The sequence below is a fragment of the Calonectris borealis genome, chromosome 15 (assembly GCF_964195595.1).
Source record: "Calonectris borealis chromosome 15, bCalBor7.hap1.2, whole genome shotgun sequence".
NCBI lineage: Eukaryota > Metazoa > Chordata > Aves > Procellariiformes > Procellariidae > Calonectris > Calonectris borealis.
Window position 1 is genome coordinate 16,898,899 of NC_134326.1, and position 18,123 is coordinate 16,917,021.

Genomic DNA, 18,123 nt, shown 5'->3' on the forward strand with positions numbered 1-18,123 from the left:
CATACTCTCCCCTCATGACAGGTGACAGAATGATTTAAAATGTCAGTTCAACTGACAAATGCCACTGTGTTTCCTATGGATGGGTTTTCCACAGGTGGCTGCCTGTCTTTCTTATTCAATAGCTCCATGAGCGTCTTCACCAAATAATCCTGACTTGGAGCTTACTCATGAAATATTTACGGAAAATTGAAATTGGACCTGCGTAGTAATTATAAATGCTATTACTTAAATCATAGATTTTTTTTATCTAGATGGGAACATGTATAGCAAGCCAAAAGAAAGTTCAAGTTTCAAACTGTGTATATGACTGTTATGTTATATTTTACAGTTCACAGATTAAAATTCACATAGCTATCAACTCTAAAAATACTTTAGGTGAAAGTCTTAGGCCATTCAGGCTTATAATTCACTGTATATTAATACACATTCTCCTCAATATTTGAGAAACGCAAACAAAAAAGAACATGGTATATTAAAAGCAAGTCATCATGACTAGGATAAGTATTTAAATATTAAAATAAATATATTACAGCATTTGGCTGGCTGTATGAAATGGGTTTTTGAGGTCCGGTAACTAATCTGCTGAAGTGAAAGCCAGCAATCATGAGATCGGTATGTCTAAGAGTATGTGTTCAAGGCCACTGAATAAACGGGTGAAAATTATTGCATGCTGTAGCTACCGGGAAGAATCTTGGCAAGCTGGGTTAAAAGCTGAGTCTTAATAAGTGAATCTCACTCGGCTCATAAGATGGTGTTTGTTCTGCGAATATAGAGCATCCAGAGCTCTCATGCCAAGCCTAAACTAAAAATCACGCAAATATGCACATTTATTAGATTCTGATCCTCAGAGGACTCAGGGAGAATGAATACTTATAAAACAAGGTGATTTGCAGAAAGAATCTGGATATTGTAAAAAAATTGCATAGCTTCATGTGGTTTCCTTTAGACTCCTAAAGCAGAGTTGCTGAGTTATTGCATTCTTGTTTGATGTCCTACATGAAATCATACTATTAAGTGCAGAGAGGCAGCTGACTGTTCCCTGCTCAGCATCGCACCATTGCTACAGCAATGGCCACAAACAGCCTTGCAAACCCCCGAGAACGGGCTTGTTCCTATCAGGTACTGCTCCCTCCCCAGGCCTCCCCGCAAAGCACGGGGGCTTCTTCCAGTTATGGCTGGGACAAGTTAAGCCGCCCTCGGGCGCTGACTCTTCAGGTGCCGGAAAGTATGAGATTGAGGAGGGGAGGAGAAGACAAGAACGGTGAGAGAGCAAGACAGACAGTGAGCAGAGTAAGAAAAATCTTCAGCGTAAACTCGAGTAGGGCATAACTGGACCAGCACAAACCCTTACCAACAGCTTATGCTGGAATATTTCCCAGAACAAGAATATTAGCTGGTGATTAACCTCTCCCTAGGCTTGTTTGAAGCTGAACATCTAATGCCAGCTGAGTACTTCGCTGTTGTGGGGTTTCAGCAAGCATGCAGAACAGGTCACTAACAAGACTGTGTTTCGATCGTGCTTAAACCAGCAGGAACAGCTTAGCTGAGTGTTGTTGCTCCCGATTTACAGAGGCGTAACAGAGATAACAGCCTAGCCTAAGAGTCCAGAGAAGGTGAGTAGGAAGCTGACAGTGAAGTATTCCTGCTTGACCCCTGTGGTGGCCTGTTGCAGACCCCTGAAGCCAGGGGTGAAGGCCTGGATGGGCAGTGTCCGTGTCTATCATTTTAGTATTTGAGTGTGAAAAATGTGACAGGAAAACTGTGATTTTACAAATTTAGACCGATAATGGAACAGGAAAAATATACTCGCCTCCTATACCCATTTTAAAATATGACCACGAGACTCAAAGAAATCTTGAGCTACTCTGATAAAAATCAGACCAAAAACTTCTTGATTAAAATTATAGCAGAAATACAAAGCCTGACTGCCAAAACTGTGGAAGGCAAAACTCACCCATGTTTGGCTTTAGCAATTGTAAAATGTCTGAAATGCTAGAAATCTGACGTTGGTTTGGAAACTGAAAGTAAGTCACTAGAAATTGTTCTGGAATTGGTTTCCTAACAATTGTCAAAATACATAGCTTGATTCATATCATAAAGAAATGCGACATCGTGAGTAGTAAAAGCAGTTAAAGAAAAGCCTTCTCCATTCAGAAGAAATGAAAACATCAGTTAAATTTAGCAGTCTCGCCAACAAATGGGACAGACCATGTCTTATGCCAGGGATACATGGAGCTCTGCCTGCTCTCTGCTTTTTGCACTGTAAGTGCATGAGCTGTGGTCTGCTGTATGGATGACATTTGGATCAGCCCGCAACAGAGGGAGTGAGTTCATGACCACGGTAGACACCAGTTTCCTTCCTGCAGTCAGCCACACAGTGATGATCTAACTGCTCTAGAATGCCTTTAAACTGCAAATGCGCCTGGTACCCACCCACAAAAGACATCTGTTGCAGAGAAAGTTGCCTTGCTCAGAGGACGTGCAATCCTTTGCATGAACTAACGTTGTTCTGAAATGCTTCAACTCAGTGTCCAGCAACTACGCCCAAAACTGGCTAAGGCCACCTATCAGTACTTCTTGGAGGGGAAGATGCTTCTCTCCATTGTTAAAGACACAGCAGAAACTCTTGCTGTGCTTTCTTGCTGTGGTCTCTTTTCAGGCTCTACTGAAACTACACTCACAGGTCAGTCTCTCCTTGGCTGAGCTACACATCTGCTTATTAGCGGCTGCTGACTCCCAGATGCTGTAAAGGCTCAGGTCTTGAGCAGGCTATTTCCTTTATGAACAAACTGCAATATAAATGCAGTGAGGATCATATAATAGTGGCTCATTAATTTTTATTTCTTTCTAATAGTCCTAATTAGGTTATGTGCATTCAGAGATTCGAATGGAGAAGCTTCTGGAACTGGAAGTCTTTTGTTTGTACATTCTTTGTATGTTTTCAACCATCCCAGAAGTTCAGTAATGTTAACCTGACACAAAACATACTTTACAAAACAAGATTATTATTCTGCTTTGCATGGTCCAGGGGAAACATAATGAGCTTCACTTCCTGGAGACAGATAAAGGAGGTCTGAAAGCACTGCCTTTCCCTCTCAGTGGGGAATTCACTGCACTTCCAGAAACTTCGCTGGCAAAAGACAACATTTTTCAACAGCAGTTTCCAAGTTAGGGACTGAACTCCTGTCCAGGCATGAAGAAAATACAACTGGATGTTTTTTAGGATTAATGGAGAGCATACACTGAAAAAGGAGGAGGGCAAATGGCAGATTTGGAAGTACTCAGCACACAGGAAAATCAGTCCGTTTCCATTGGGTACCTAAAAAAGATTTTTATGAATGAAACTCGAGCAAATTCTACATGATCATTCTGACAAGTAGCACTGGCTGCAATTCTGTCTTAGGTCCTGAGTTTGCAAGCTGTGATACTATCTTTAACTTAAAAACATGGAAACATTCTAAACTACATAAACAGCATTAATCATCAATGTAGAATGTGTGAAACATTTTTTCAGTATGAGAACAATAGTATCTTGTAATTCTCTCAGCCAGCATGTTTTAGGGCTTTCCTTGCCATGTTCCCATGTTTCCTCAGTTGCAGGATACCTTGCTGATGCCTACACTGTTCCCAGCACTCCACATCTCCTGGTTCTGCCATAGCTGCCCTTGTTGTTAAAGCTCTGCAGAGAAAATCTAGACCTCTCTGGTCCTTTCCTCATTGTTGTGGAAAGTGCTTTGCAATCCTTAAAGGAAAAATGCTAATGAGTGAGCAACTATTACTGTGCAAGTCTAAGTTAATAAATTGCAGTTTCAAACAAAGGAAAGTACAGAAAAAGTACACACTTCTTAACAGGGTTAAGGCACACATATTAGGTGTTTATAGGACAAGCCAGAGAAAAGCAGTGGGCAGCTATGCGAGCTGGAGTTCAAGTACCCCTGAGCTATTATGAGTTCCAGAAGCGATGCTCAGAAAGCACTCTGTGTAAATCTCTTCAGCCAGAACCAACACACGCTCTCAAACAAGACTGTTGTTTTTAGACATAGCTAGAAAGCATTGGTGTTACGCTTTCCCTGTAACTTCAGAGAATGAAGGAGATAAGAATGGCAATATCCACCAAGTATTATAATAAAAAGACAACAACCTACAGCAGTTGGGATTCCTTTGTATATGAAACAGGGAACTTTTAAAGTGACCCGTTCCCCAAAGTGCCTTCTTTAAGCCCCAGGTAAACCAGCCAGTACAGTTGCAGTTGCTTAACTGATAGGGGCTGTGAAAAGACTTTGAGCATTCCAGCTTGGCAGGAAAGACAAGCCTCTGTTTTTACATTCTCAGCACAGAAACTTCCGGAGGTCACCGTGGTATCCGTTACTTGGATTTTTATCAGCTAGCCTAGGCACTGAATGAAGGATTTGAATACTCTAATGATGGACGGTCACTTAGTCTAAACCTGTAAGAACATACCATGGATATTGTACCTAAAACTGTTTGACCACCTGCGCATATTGGTGTGTGGCACCCACAGGTCCTCACTTCCATATCACAATGTATACGAAATAGTGGAAAGGTAAAAGGCAAACAGAGGGAAGCAGAAGGGCCACACTGCAAAAGTAACCTGCCATGTTCTTATCCATTTTTGACCAAAAGAAATCTGTAGTAACGGGGCAAATGTAGGGAAAAGGAAAAGGATTTTAGCTTCACAGATTGAGAGTGGTTCATTTGGCAGTTGTGGGTCTGAAATCCTTAAAATACTGTATGTTTTATGGCATGCATGAAAGCTATATTGCAGTTAAGGCATTAGCACATCTGGGGTGCAGATTGATTTCAAACTCAGACATTCGAAGTTTATCATGAACAGATAAAACATTCATATGCTTTCCTAGGGAAATGACTAATATGCTGCCTTTCACGATTTTCCAGTCCAAACCACCTCACTGTGTTTTGAAAGTTCACAGCCATTGACATTCTTAACTCGCCTGTGCTCTATAAAGGGCCCTCATCAAAATGCTGCAATTTGGACCCTGGGTTTCAGCCTCTCCAGCAAGAAAGCATCTGGCTCTTTATCTGTTCACTGGTGTCTCTCTCTTTGGTCTGTATTTTTTCATACTTAGTAAAATTCACAGAGTGGTGACACTCAGCACAATGGTATTTTGTGGTGCACAATTCCCTATTAAACAGGAACGAGCCTGCGGTGTGATGAGTCAGTTTAATTCCTTTCACTGCAGTCTGCCCATGGTATCGCACTCACAAGCCATTGGTTTAGAAGTAAAAGCAGCTGAGATGAAAGAACCAAGCCAGAAGTTAGGAAAAGCCCCTTCAGCCTGAGCAAAGGTGGGTATGAACATGTATTATAAAGACAATGATGTTAATTTAGTGTCTGTGCAACACGGTAATCCCATAAGGCTGGAAAATCCCTACCCCCTCTAAACTAGTCTTCCAAAACTGTTAGAGATTAGGTGGTGAGATTTTTATTGTCTCACCCAGAGCGTCCTTCTCCTCTGCTAACACTTTACACTCTCTTTTGCAGAGGAAAACAATGCAGAACCAGGCCCACAGACATAACAACATCCTGAAATGAGTAGGAAATACCTGTGGCTTCCACTTCCAGCCTCACAAATTTAACCTTGGATGTGCAATCACTCAGAGGCAGTTTGATATCAAAGTGCCTATTGCCATCACAGAGAAAGAAAAGAATAATACATCAAATAGAAAATAGCAAAAATTAAAGCATTTCGGGGAACGGTATATTGCCTCCTTTTTTGGCCCCCTAAAGCAAAAGTTACTAAGAACTTTAACGTTTGACCCTAGGAGCACAACCCTGCATGCACATCCCACTGGTTTTGAGGTTCCCTGTAGAGATCTTCATTTATAGCCCAGTGGACCGGACCTTTAGCAGCTACACACACCACAGTGCAGCCAGAAAGCTTACCTGTTCGGTAAGATGAGGATTTCCCTGGGGAACAGCAATCCTCCGGGTGGTCTGAAACTGGCACAACCTGCTCTTCTCCCCCACCCTCTGGGTATGCCATGGGCCTGACACTGACCTTGATGTGGCAGGATTTACTCTGGACTAAGTCCCCCTTTTTAAGGTGACTTCTTCCAGGTGTAGTCAATGCAGCTGAGCTTGGGTTCTGGCCTTCTGACAGAGTCTTGGGTTTCACGTGAGCGGCTGAAAATAAGTTCAGGGAACAACCCATTCCAAGACCGCTTGCGAAGGAGTGAAGGGCAGGATGTGTTTGGGTGGTGGATTTCGGTGCCACAGAAGCCTTTTTTCTACTATTCCCTGAAAAGGGGAGCCCATAAGCTGTGCTTGCTTTTCTCTAGGACATACTTAGCAAGCAACACAGATGGATATTATCTATTTTTATCTATTTTAACATCTGTGTTGAAGGGATAGCCCACCAGTCCTTAATGGTGGGATAATTTGACAGTGATTTCAAAGGGAAGTTTGGGGGACAGTGAATATAGACCGAACACAATTACTAATATAACTAGATAAGCTGGAGGTGTGGCTTGCTGGCGCTGGATCTGCTGAAAGACTCTTGTCTTTACTGCCCTGCTTTCTTTGCTCTTTATACCCAATGAAACTTGCCCTTTTTCTGCCCAGCAATGCATGGTATAAACATCAAGGAGTTTCCTGAAGTGCCTTGAGCTCATTCATTTCTCGCCTGTCTGTTCCCACTGCATCTCAGAGCCTTAGTTGCTATGCTTGGCTGATGAAGTCAGATATCTTTCGTTTGCCAACACCATGTAGCTTTGCTATAAAACAGCAAGCGTGATTCTGCTTCCTCCTGTGCCAGTTTTGCACCAATGTATCTCCACTGAGCTACATTCCAGTTAATCCAGATTTACACCAGGAGTGTTAAAATAAGAATGTGATAAAACCAACTCTCCTAGGCAGGTGGAACACAGCAAGGTGAAACCATTATTATTTTGGATACTTTTGACAGCAAGCAGTAGTAAGTAGAAATGGAAGTAAAATTTGGATGGGTAAATTTTAGTCCAAATGACCTTTGCAAGTCAGTCCCTATGAGAAATGTCAGTATTCCCTTTCATCTTGGCTCCGCCACAAGGAAAACAGACAACTGGCTGATGTGGGTCTCATCAGCAACCCATTTTGCAATGGTGGTGGGAGAGGAATGGCGCCACAGTCTGATCAGATTAGACCTGGCATTTCTCCTTCGCTGCATGTGTCAGACCGCAGGCACAGCTACGCCTGCAAGGCAGACAGCACGTCTATTAGACGATCCGGATCACTGGCCAAGTGCCTGTGAAGGCAGACAGCTCTCCCGGACACATCGTCATGCTGCTCTGACATCAGTGTGCCTACCAGCTACAGAATGAAGGCTGCAGTGCCCGGCTGCAAGCCACCACCCCTCCGCAGCGGGAGGCCCCAGTACCACAATCCCGTCGCATCTTTGCCTTTGTGCTGTCTGCGCAGCACAAGCATGTAATATAGGCTGGTGTGGGAAACCAAACCAAAGCAAACCACAAAACAGTAAGTGATTCTCTAATCCAAGAATCGACTACGGCATTGACGGTTCACGTGTTCCACCGCAGCGTCCCCGGGAGCCCTATCCCGAGGCTGGAGAGCAGCAGGTGAGCAGGAGCTGAGCACACAGGGGAAGAAGACTCCAGCAAGGTTTTTCTGCGTTGCTGTCAATGACTCCTGTCTGTACCAGTGGCATTTATTGGTCTCCTGAAACTTTGCAACTGTCAGATGAACTACGCTAATTAAATGAATGCAAATTATTTTCATAATGATTTTTGGCCATTACTGACCTGTTTAGAATTACATGAGTATATTCAAGCTGAAAGCAAATGTAGCTTATTATTAATCCTGAGAGCTGTCTGCTTACCTGAAAAAACATGCTTTGGAAAACTTCTAAAGGATCTTCAGCTGATCAGAAGGTGACATGTCTGATGTTTGAGGATCTAACAAGGATCTTTGCATTTGGGCCTTTTTTCTGTTCTCTTTGATGCATAAAACTTCGAAAGACACTGTTTTAGTTTAAATAAAATCTACAAAACTTATCTTTTCATTGAGATACGTCTCTTCTGCAGTGTCTTCCTTCAACACATAGAGATTTCAGCCAGGACTTAGGTTCATCCTCTGGCCAACAAGGATAAATCTCTCTCTCTCGTGATTCCTCCCCCCGCCCCTGCTTTCAAACAGATGGAAGACAAAACCGTAGCAGTTAGCGCAGGCTCCCTGGTGTGGCTTGGAAAGAAACAGAAATACTTGCAGACTTTCTTCTGGACTAGCAGCATTCTGACCTTTGTAGCTCTGTCCTCGCTCAGTATCCATCACCTCAGTACATTAAGTTCTCTTCAGCTAATCTACTGTGACAGGACAGAGCTTTCAGCTCTCAATCTGCCTTGCCACGTCCCATGCACAGCAAGTGACGCTCCCCAGTCTGCTGCCTGGGGCACTCCCCCGCACACAGCCACGCTGCCCCAGAGATCCCCGTCCTCGCCCTTACAGGGACTTCCCTGATGACACGAGTTCTTTCTGCAGCACGGGAGGGAGAAGTCGTGTCAGCACCCAGGAGCCTGTCACTCCGCTCGTCGGTGGCTGGTTCTCAGCTGCTGACCACGCCGGAATGAGCTGCCTGGTAAGGCTGCCTCCTGCACGTGCTCTGTGCATCGCTGGCCAGACATTTATGTCTCCAAATACAGTTTATCCTAGTAAATTCATGACTCACCAGGGAAAAGCAGAGTCCTAAAGCAGTGCTAGAGCCAACTCTTTTCTCTTAGATAGTAAGAGCTTTGCTCAGCTATTGCTAGTGACTCACCCATGGCTAACGCTGAGCCGGGACAGCTGCTAGACAGCAAGCAGTGGACTCATCTCTCTCAGCACAGTAAGGACCGTGATACCAAGTTAGCACAGTCTAGCTTTACACATTGTTAGATAACAACCTTTCCCAGCCTATTTATTTTTCATCTGAATTAATAAAAATTAAGAAGTAGTCCTGGCCACGGCAAGCACAGGTTCTAGTTCCTGCAAGACATTAGTCACTCTGGTTTAGAGAATATGGTTTTCCTCCAAAGTGATAGCAAATGGACTGTCGGGCAAGCAGACTGGGATCTTTCAGTCACAGCCTGGTTCCTGTGGTATTTACACAGCTAAGATGCTTATGTCATGGGTTATACCAGAGGTTAGGGGGCCACGACAGAAAATGTGCACAAATGGCAGCCCTGCCTACTTCACTAGCCTGTCCAAAATACATTTCACCGCTTGCCTCCTCACAGTCACAAGAAACCATATAAACAAACAAACAAACAAACAAACATAGTACCTTTAAATCCACTATAATTCTACTCTGTTGACATCTAATTACTGATTATAGGCATGTAATCACTGGCATGTAATCACTAATTATCTCTAGATACACCACCTGTTTTTGCTATAGAGCATCAGTGCGCTTTCCTGAAGCTATGGGCAGGGAGGTTGAAGGCAATGGTTGATTAGGTGAAGTGCAACACCATGGAAACAAGGAAATCTCAGCTTAGTTCTCAAAGTCCTGTCTGGGAATAAAAGCAGGCACAGAGAGGAGTAGCTGGTGATCCCTGGGACAGGCTGGAAAGAGAGGGAGTCACAACAGCAGACTGACATTTGAAAGCAAGTCAGCATTTGCCGTCACAGTAAAGGCCAAAGGCAGAGTTCTTGAGTGAGAACGGCCAAGCTGGACTTCACAGCTTGGGAGAAGATGCTGGATGATGTTATCCAGGAAGCAGGGATCAAACAGAACAGGTAGAAAGAGACTGATGTTGAGAGGAAGAGAGGTGGGCAGGGAGGCAGAACATGAACTCAGAGGAACTGGGCTGACTGCTCTTGAAGTAAATCTGGCAAAAGTCTGGCAGAATATTTTGGGCTTCGAACTGATCCAGAATGGGTGTTTTCTTATATAAATCCATCTCATCCAGGCCCTAACGGTCCACTCCACACTAAGCCAGACAGCTCTTCCAGTGGCTACAGCCTCACCCTTCCTCAAATTGTGATGCTGAAAATGCCCACTGATCTGCAACCTACAGGAGATGTCTACAGGTTTACTTTGTAGTTCCTGGAAGTCTGTGGTTGCATCTCTGTGCGGGTCTTGAACAATCTCCATCTTCAGGCAAGGTAGCCGGAGCTTACCTGATGCGCAGAACCTCCTGGGTCACCAGGTATTCCTCCTCGTTAGTTCAAGTGGGTCCAGCTAGCTATGTAGACTCTACCCGAGTTGGAATATTTGGGGTTTTGTACTGATGCCAAATCCGTACTTCTGAACCTCTTAAAAACATGACTTCTGTTGCCTTTGAGAGCGTTATCTCTGGCACCTTTTGTCTCCAACAACTTCATGACTGAGTGACTCAGCTTGCATCTGATTGTGATGCCTGCAGCACCACCAGAGTCTTTGGGCATCGAGGAAGAGGTAGTAGTCCTTCCTTAGAGGACAAGGAGAGGAAGAAGGAAGGAGAGGCCAGATTCCCCACAGGGAAATTTTCAGAACTCCTATTCCACGATTATTATTTGTTAACATTTTGACTATCAGCTCATTTCAGGAGGAAAAAAACACATGTTGAAATTTCCCATAGATTTTGCTCAGCACTAAAGAAATCTGGAAACAAAGAGCATTACTCCATTTCAGAAATATTCTTGGAATAACCCAGCACAGAAGATTATAACCTCCAACTGCTCATCAGAGTAGTGATCTCTGTTAGCATGACAGACTCTGACAGCACACTGAAGTCAGTCTGTATGTGTTGTCAGAAGTTATATCCTCCAACAATACGACAGCATTTTGCAATAGAAATTAACACGCTATGAACCCACTTTCCTTATGGCTTTGACATGAAATACTGAACAGGCTTTTGACAGAGTCAAATATTTTTTCTTTCTAACTCTGCAGTGGTTTGACTTTGGTAAAGGATTTCCGTCAGATGACGTCTGTGCCTGTGGTGAAACCTTTCCCCAGTACCTGATACAAAGGGTTGATTCCCCCCAACATTGTCTCCATGTTAGACAACCGTCCCGTTCCCATCTTTTCTAGTTTATGACAACACAAGGTATGTCCTTCCAGTCTCATCCATTAACTTCTCTCATCCAGTATAGCACATCCAGGTGGGTAGGGCAGCACGTCAGCCATACCATGGAAACGTGGGCCCAGTCACACAAAATGGCACATTCGTCTGGGAACAAAGACATACCTATCAGCACTGGAAACTCTGTTCTGGAAAACAGTGATTTTAAATTAGCTGAACATCAGCTCCCAGCATGACTTTGTGGCAAAGACAACTAATGCTAGTCCTTGGGTGTGTAAGCAGACATATCAAATGGGAGTATATACGGATGTATTTAACATCATTGCTGTACTATTGCCATGCTGCCTTCAGTCCTAGCTGCCTATGTTTCCAGTGGATGACAAAACTGCCACCCCTCCAGCCACAATCATAGCAAAAAGACTCGAAAACATGCCTTGTAGTTTATTCTCAAGGACAACAATACAATCGTCATGTCAAAGAAAAGGTTAAATGGAACTCGATCACAGTCTGTAAGTGCCAATATGGGGGTGCAGATACTTGATACAGGAGGCCCCTGAAGCTCAAGGATGGATGTGTATGAGAGGTCTCTTGGTCTGTTGCTGGAACCTGAAGTTGAGCACATTTAGAGGAGATATGGGATGCCCATTTTTGACGGCAAGGGCAGGATTCTGTTTTAGGACCTTACTGTGCCTGTCACATACTCCCCAGCACTGAAAGTGCAAATCAAGATCAGATGGTTTTCTGAAAGACATGCAGAGTTGAGATGGAGAACCCCTTGACGTGCAGAGCAGCCTGGAGGATCATGAAGGTCTATTCTGACCTTCTAACCTACTATGTCCGAAAGTTTAGAAACTGGAGCATGGTGATGGAAGCATCAGCCACTGGCCTTCGCTTGTTGATGGAGATAGCAGGCTCATCAGTCGCCTGCCCTTCATGAACGTGCCATTTCTTGGGGAATGAAAGAACCACCCATTAGACCTGTGCCTCTAAATGTAAGTAGGACAAGCAGATTTTCTTGTCAAGTTTGGCTCTTTCACTGTTTCTTCTGTGTTTGTCCTTAGCCTGACTTTCCCTAAGGCACATGAAATGCAGTGCTGGAGGCTGTCCTGACATTGCTGCAAGAATGAATCAGCAAAACAATCCTGTTTATCTGGCAGTCTCCTACAACAGGACACCCTAGTAAATCAAGCCTGCAGAATAAGAGAAGGCAGCTCTAACTTTGCATGAAACAAGATAAGTCTGACTAATTTCATCATTGCTACTTATCGTGCATGTAATAAAGGGATATAGTTTTATCAAACCCTGTAGGAAGCAGATGGGGATGAAGAAATCAGTGTTAACCTGCCACTACCACTGCCTTGCTGCTTCTCAGTGCTTCTCCAGCTGCAGAGGTCTCTACAGACCTTAGAAGCAAATGAGCTATGAAACCAGACGTGCATTTATCATGCTAACAAAGTTATGCTATCATTATGTCCCTTTCATGCACAATTAAAGATCTGCTGCCTCCAGGCCCACAGGAAAACCAGTGTAAAACCATTTTGTATTGATTTGACATCAAGGAAGGAAATGTCCTCACTCAGGACACAGCTCTCCTTTGCTTGAACTTGTAGCATTGGTGAAGGAGGGGGTCAAATCTCACCTAACGTGAGCCTATCTATCTCCTTCAAATAACTGACGTTCTCTGAGCATTGTGGTCACAGCTATGGACCCCGATACGCTTCCCCCTAAGCCCTCAACTTTCTTTAAAGAGGCTGAGTAACCCCAGAAAAAGAAGCAAGAATAAAAAGCTAAACACTAAATAATGAGAATTTCTGGCAGGACTTTCTTCCTGCAAAGCCTTTGTATTTCTCTGGGGTGAAAGGGGAAGATCAGTTAACACGCAATGCTAGAAAGCACTCGAAGACATCCAATTCCTGCAAAGTCTGCTTGGCTGCTGTGAGCACATCTGCACCTTGGCTGGTGCTCAGCTGCCCGAAGAACAGACCAACAGCACTGGTGGTGCAGGGGGTGCAGTGACAGCTGTGGAGAGCTGCACCCAGGGCCGCAGACGTGATCCCTGCGCAGGTGAGAACCCCTTCTCAGCGGGGCAGAGACGTCTGTGCAAGTGCTGCGGCGCTTGTGAGGGCTTCGCGTAAAAACCTTGGAGGTGGAGTTTGGTTGAGAAGAGGTGCTGACCCAGCCGTGCGGGCCCCACTGGGGAGCTGTGTCCTCCGTGGGGCTGCCCGGGTGCTGGGGGGCATCACGACCATGGGAAAACACCCCCACATCGTCAGTGATGTCGTGTCTCATGTCCTCACCAGTCACCTGGGAGAGAACATCGGGTCATTTCTAAGACAGATGGCAGACGACAAAAACGTCAATGTTAATAATGAAGGTCATTTAGTTTACCAAAATGGAGGTAAAAATGAAGATGTGACTGCTGCCCGTGAGACCACCGAGAGGAAAGAACTACGGCGGTGAGAGCACGTGAGCGCTGTGCGCCAGCCCACGCTGCTCCTTAACGCATCTGCCACCGCGTGTCCTTCTGCCGCGCAACGGAGGCCTCCAGCGTCTCAGGAACACACACGCGCCTCCACCGTGTAAGTCACCATCGTATCGTACACAGAGGGAGGTGCTTCCTTTTGGTAGTTTACTAGCTCACGCTTTGAAACATGGTATTTGATTTCTGTTAACCAATAGGTGCCCATGAAAATCACCTGACTAAAAAACTCCAGATACTTACCACTGATCCTGAAATTATCCATTGCTTGATAAAATCCAGTCGTAGTATTTAGCACTGTGATTCTGCTTCACTAGCAGTCTAAAACAAAAATGAGGGCCAGTGGATTTCACCTTGTTAGTGAGACAAGGGAAACTCAACAGGATCTTAACCTCCTGGTGTAGTGGCACAGGCAACATTATGTGAACAAGAAGCCACAATTTGGAACATGCTTCACTTTTTTTTAATCCTTTTCTGTTTTTATTATAGACAGAATGACGTTGCCTAGAGCATCTGAGAACTGGGAACCAGCACACAAGTTTGCCAACAGAGGATGCAGAGTTTTTTCCAATTAGGAAACTGCCTGCCGGCCTGACAAACGGAAAATGAATTAGCAAAATCATCAGAAAATACCAGCAGAGAACAACGGTGCCTTGGCAGCAGTAGGCAAGATGACCTAATATGAATTCTCTGTCAATACCTTTGCTGTTTGAATGATTCGGTTGGCAATTTAAATTCCCCTTCCAACGTTTAAAAGGTAACACTTAGGAAGTGGGCAGCCTCACCGAGAAAATGCTTGTGAAAGTTATACCGCATGTTGTGCCTCTCACTGGTTACTCAGCAGATTGGGCGGTCGTCATTAGGAGCCCACGATTCCCCTGCACAGGGACTAACGGGAAACCCAGCTGGTGCTCTGGCAGCAGATGATGAGAACAAAGGAAACCAACACAGGGGCTGAGTGCACAGAATAAGAAAACGCTCACCCCAGACAGGGTGATTATGTCCCATCTTATTAACTAATCCTTTTGCAGAAAGGGATTTGCCTAAAGACTATTTCCAAGAAGGCTGCACCACTCCCCCCATTCATAACTAGTGCGGTTCACCTTGTAACGTGACTGATTTCCATTCCTGAGTGCTGCTTAATAAAAACAGTTCTTACTCAACTAGAAAGACACAGTCTAGTCGGACGTAAATTAGAAGCTTGCCACTACAAAACGTAATTTCCCATAAAATAAATGCTGTTCCCTAAATCAGAATACTAGCCTATTTCTTTTCTTTCAAGACATGACCAGCAGTGCCCATCTGGCAGGCTCAGCTCAGACTCCTGAACCATGAGGGACAGGCACTCTTGTTCTGGGGTCAAGACGCGAACACAGTCCTTGAGTAGAGGAAACGCTTTGCAGGGCTGATGTGTTGGTTCTGGTAGGTCCTGTGGCAGCACCCAAGTACATGAGTTCAAATGCCTGCCATCTCCATCCTCCTTGGGCTCAGGCAAGACAATCTTTCCGTGGGATCCCCTCCCTGATCTGTATCACTCTTCTACTTTGCACAGGCAAGCGAGAGGAGATCTGGTTTGCCAGCAGGATTTGAAGACGCACCACTCATGACTGTTTGTCTGAAAAGCATTTTTGTCAACTAGCGTGTAAACATGTGATTTAAAGAAAAGAAAATGTGCTTAATTACAGGGGACAGACATTCTGTCATTGTATAATTAAAAACTTCAAATCTGATCTGAGACATACATATACAAAGTATAAATAATGTATTCTGCTGGGCTCAAAAGCAAGGCTATTGCAGTGAACACACACTGAACCCAAACTTTTCATGGTATTCTTGAACTAGAGGCCTTATCACACCTAACAAAAAGAGTCTTAAAAGCAAATGGCAATTTGAGAAATAAAATCAAGAATTGTGTTTTATACAGTGAATAATTTCCATTAAAGGTCAGATTTTAAAGCCTTTACCTCTTAGAAGAGCCCCTGTACTCCTTTACTGGTGCAGATAATTTCAGTGCAACCATTTAGGCAGCAAGCCACTAGGAAAGATAAACATTAAAATCAGGATTTGAGTAAATATTGCTATTAAAGTACAATGCTGAAACTTTAGCGCATTTGCAGAACCAGACAAAGGCCAGGCCCCGTTCCAAGGAATTTTAATTCCCCATAAAGCTACACAACCATATGGAGAGGTCCCAACCAAAACAAGGGGTTCACTCTAACTTTACCGTGGTCAGTGCACAAAGCCATGGGGCAGTCTGTGGCTCAGGAGCACGCTTTTCATCCCAAGAAAGACTCACTTCCTCAAGTGCTATTACTTGGCAACTAGAAGGCGGGGGTTCTGCTCATTGTCTAAAGTATTCCGGCTGCTGGGTCTAAAATCAGCAGATATGTAAATTTTCCCCCTTGCTAGGGGCAGAAGCTGGCTAGGATGGTTTTCAGCTTCTGCTTAATGGATCCAACTTATAGCGGGAGGAAGATAAATTCATTCATGCTGTGGCAGTCCCTTGAGAAGGTAAAGACCTGGTGGGCAGCCACTTTGTGTGCATCTATTTGGACAGTACTGGCGGACTTGCTGCTAAGCATCCAGTTACAGAGGGAAAGCATTTGCCAGGAGAGCAGTAGTAGAAGAAACTACAAACCAAACTAATTCTGGCTATTTGAAGCGATAATTCCTTCCTTAGCTGCCAGGCATTGCTGCCCCTGCACCTGAAATGTGACAGTGAGCATCACACAGGCAGCAGCGCAGGGCTCTTCTCCCGGCGTGTCCCTGGTCGGGCGAGCAGCGGGGCTCTGGCGCAGCCACGAAGCCCGTGGTGGTAAGTTCTGTGAAGCCACAAAGACGGGCAGACGCATATTAAAGTTCACGTAAGATCGCAAGAACAACCAAATTTAACCCTCTCTGGTGTTGATTTAGAGAAAGTAAGGGTAGACACTGACCAGTGTTTTACTCTGCTGTGTAACACAATACTGTTGAGATAACTCATCCAAGTTTGCTGACACACTCTGTTTATATTTAGTGCACCCTCTCTTCTCCTAACCCTTCAGACCTGAATAATTAGTCAAAAATTCAAGGTCCTATAGATTGTTCCACTTAGGTGGAGAAAAAAGGGACAGAGTTAATGAAACTGGTACAAATCCAGTTACAAAAGCAGACTGCTTCTCAGAGTGCAAAAGGAAGGAAACAATCCCAAACCGTTTCCTCCCTCATAACTTCAAGCCTCTGTCAGCCAGTGCCCACAGACTCCCTCTCCAGGCATAATCACAGGGTCATTGTTCTCCATGATGGGTCAGGCTCCATGTGAATTTTTCAGTAAGTGAGAACCCCAGTCCTCAGAGGACTGGCAGAGACAATGGGATTGCTTTGTTTTCACAAAAAAGGTTGCAAAAAGCATAACTGACAACATCTCTTAACACAAATACGTGGTGTGAGAAATTACTTGACAGGATGTTGAGCCCAGGTACTGTGTACACTGGTTCTACATAAAGAAATGAGCACTTGGAAAAAGAATTTAAAGTCAAAACTCCAGTTTTGGTGCTGCATGATAGATGTCACAGGCTGCTACTCAGTTGCATAGCCGTTAGCATATTTAAGACTCAGCCTTGGCCGAGTCCCTCTGTCCTTCAGGCCTCCTATACTTTTGAAATGAAGTTGCAACGGAGTTCTCAAAGCAACACCTTAAATTAGCCAATACATGGAGCTTGCGTGTGCAGTGGTGTCCGGTTGTGTTTGCGTGACAGGAACATGCGTGTACATGTCTGTGAACAGTTAAGTCTTTGTGCAGCTGACATTGCCTGTGTGTAGCTGTCACTTAGGCCTGACCAAAGTGCCTACCCAGGGACTGTGGCCCAAATGGAATGACATACAGCCTTGTGCCTGTGAGTGAACGCCTGTCTGCGGGCAGCACCCAGTTACCTGCAAGGGCAAAAACTCACGAGTGTGCCGACCCTGCTGCCCCTGCATTTAGGCACAAGCCCACGTGCAGAGCGCAAGCAGCAGTGCGCAATGCCAGCAGCGAGGCGCAATCCGCGTTCCCCTCTCGAGTCCCCGCTCTCTGTCCCCGAAAGGCTGGAGACGCGTCCTGGGAATGCGGCTGGCGGCATCTCACCGCTGCAGCCTCCCGGGAGCCGGCGGCGGCACCGGGGCAGCGCACCAGCAGCCCGCCCTGCCCCGGGGGACGCGGCAGCAGCCGGCCTCGGGGCCGGGCGGGGAGGCGGCGGCTCGTGTCCCGCCCGCCGCCGGGGGCCCGCCTGGGCCTCCCATGCACGTGGCTGTCCCAGCCGGCGCTCGGCGCCGCCGCGCAACGCGCCCTCTCCCGCCACCACCGGCGGGCGCGCCGGGCCAGATCGGTGGCGGGAGCGGGACCAAGAGCGGGCGCGCTCCCCCCGCGCCGGCAGCTGAACACGACCGGCCGCGCTGCTGCGGAGCGCCCGCCGCCGCCCGGCACCCCGGCTCCGCGCCGCTCCCCCAGGCGACGCCGGTGAGCGGGCCCGCCCTGCCCGGCTGCCGGCACCGCCGAGCCCGCCCCGCCGCCCGCCCCGCGCCCCGCCCCGCCCCGCCGAGGAGCCGCCGCCAGCCCCGCCCCGCGCGGAGCCGGCCGCGCCCGCGGCCCCGTCCCGTCCCGT